At 63.2% G+C, this 2,455-nt stretch overlaps 1 long non-coding RNA gene across 1 annotated transcript; it reads left to right on the forward strand.

The window, feature by feature from the left end:
- The first annotated feature begins 581 nt into the window (after positions 1 to 581).
- Positions 582 to 1,660, forward strand: LOC125752379 (uncharacterized). The gene is made up of 3 exons (XR_007401769.1): positions 582 to 770; positions 1,117 to 1,164; positions 1,539 to 1,660. It is a non-coding gene; the product is annotated as an uncharacterized LOC125752379 (long non-coding RNA).
- The last annotated feature ends 795 nt before the right edge of the window (positions 1,661 to 2,455 follow it).

Consider the following 2,455-nt stretch of genomic DNA (forward strand, 5'->3'; position numbering starts at 1 on the left):
GTGTCCACGCACCTCCTGGAGAGATGAATGCTCGCCTTGACCTCGTCGACAACACCTGCCGACTTCTCTTTCACCAAAGGACTCATCTTGGGCTGCGTGTCAGGGAGGGCTTCCTGGAGGAGGCGCCATATGAGCAGCTTCTGAGGTAGTGGAGGGGAGGCGTCGGCGGAAGGAAGGGTGGTGGCAGAGGGAGGGGCTGCCATTTGCAGATTTAGCACGAGCAGCCTGTCAAAGGCCCTGAAACCGTGATGAATGCGCCTGGGCTCCCAGCGCCGGCCCACGTGCTCCCGAGCGGCGGTGATTTATGACGGCTGAGATTTCTCTTAAGCAAGTGGTTTTCAGAGAAAAAAAGAAAGGTCACCGGGAGGGAGGCCTTACAAAGCTTATCTTGTTGTCCGCCAGCCGGCCACTCCCTCCCAACTTGGCCAAGCCCTGTGAGCGCGGGGGCTGCGGGGACGGGCACTAACGTCCAATAAGCAAACACGGGACCGACTGCAGCAGCACACGTGGCCAGGCAGGTGGGGGGGGGGCGTTCTTTCTTTCGGGGTGGCTCCCGGCAGTGCCCCGGGGCTCAGCGAGGGGCAGCAGGGGGTCACTGTGCCGGGGTCCTGGGTGGGAGGTGGGGACGAGGGAGAAGGAGAGAGAGTCGCAAGCAGGTGCTGCACCCCGGGGGGCTCCATGTCACGACCCCGAGATCAGGACTTGAGCCGAAATCAAGAATCGGACGCTTTAGCGGACTGAGCCACCCAGGACCGCCCTGCCCACCCCAGGTCAATCTCATCTTGAGATCCTTGCCTTAGTTACATCTGCAAATACCCTTAATTCCCGCCCCCCCTCAGAAATCACAATCTGAGGTCCCCGGTGGACAAGTCTGTTTTGAGGGGACATGACTCGGGGACGAGGCCGGGCAGGCAGGGCGGAGAGGACGCGGGGAGGAGGCGGCTGCTCTGGAGGCTCCTCCTGCCTCTTCCAGGTTCCGGGGGCTCCAGGCGCTCTGGGGCACGGGGCTGCACCCCCCAGTCTCTGCCTCCGTCTCCATGCAGCCTCTCCCCAGGTCTGTGTGTCCCCTAGGTCCCCTTACCTTTCCCTCATAAGGACACTTATCGTTGGATGTAGGGCCACCGGGAAAATCCAGGATGATCTCCTCATCTCAAGATCTTTAATGTAAGGACGTCAGCAAAGACCCTTTTACCAAATAAGGATTTTGTCTGGGGCTGGGGGGTGGGCAGGGAGGTTAGGGCCTGGACACGCCTTTGTAGGGCCACTCATCCGCGTCTACAGGGGAGGGAGCCAGTGACCAGCCCCTTCCAATGGTGGGGAGCGGGCCGAGGCCGTGGGCAGGGTCCCGCGGTCGGGGACACGTACGAGGCAGGCTTGGGCTGCGCGTCCTGCACCCTGGAACAACGCCAGCGGCGGTGGGAGAAGAGAACCCAGCGCTCCCATCCTGGTGCGGCGTGACCTTGGGCGAGGTCGTGCGTTGTTTTACGTGGTATATTTTATGCTGTTCTATTTCCCTTGATCTTTATCTTGTCCCCAAGGAGCTGAACTGGACTGATAATGCATGGAAAGTGCTGGAAAGTGCCTGACCTCCACGCTGGCCGTTCACACCCTGCCGTCTCCTGACCCTGCAGAAGTTCCGTGCCTTGCAGGGGTGGGGGGGTGGGGGGCGGTTTTGTCTCTCCTGTCTAGACCCCGAGAGGAACGCGGGGATAGTGACCGTGACCTTGCCGCGGAGTGGGCAGGGAGGGTTCCCCGTGTGCCGTCAGGTGGGTGACGATCCCGCGGGGCCCTGGCTGTGAGTGGGGGGCACCCGTCTCCAGGACGGGCAGGGAGTGGGCTCAGAACACGGGCGGGGGTCGCCTGGACCTTGGTGTCCAACCCCGACCTCAGCGGGGGCTCCAGGTGGCAGGGCCGGAGGGCGTCCCGCGCTCAGGTGGGTGGGGAGGGACAGAGGCCGCAGGATGTTCTGGGTCAGGATGAGGGAGGGGGTCGTGGGCCTTGGCCGTGCTGGTGGGGGACACGGTGGGAGGACCTCTGGCTGGCGGGGCAGCTGCACAACCCAGGCCCAGGCCCCACATCTGAGGAGGGGAGCGGGGACCCAGAGAGGTCGCTGGCCTTGCACCCAGAGCGTCCACAGGCTCAGCCCTGGGTGGCCCTGACCCGAATGCAGGGGTGTTGGACGACGTGGCGGGCGCAGGTGGAGCGTGCCTAAGACCAAGAAGACGTGGACGCAGTGATGGGCCGGGGCCATGTCAACAGAGTGAGGGTCTGCTTTACTCTTTCCTCAATCAGTCACTGTGGGAAACCCTCCCATCCGTGCTCGAACCTGGGCTGCAAGCTTCTTTGGACGTCCTGAGCTTGCCTCTGCCACAGGGCCTTTGCACCTGCTGCTTCCAGCCTAGAGCACCCTGCCCCTGTTCCTCTCCCTGCTCCCCCCGCGCTGTGCCGTGTCCCA

Source organism: Canis lupus, chromosome 13, assembly GCF_003254725.2.
Source record: "Canis lupus dingo isolate Sandy chromosome 13, ASM325472v2, whole genome shotgun sequence".
NCBI classification, from domain to species: Eukaryota; Metazoa; Chordata; class Mammalia; order Carnivora; family Canidae; genus Canis; species Canis lupus.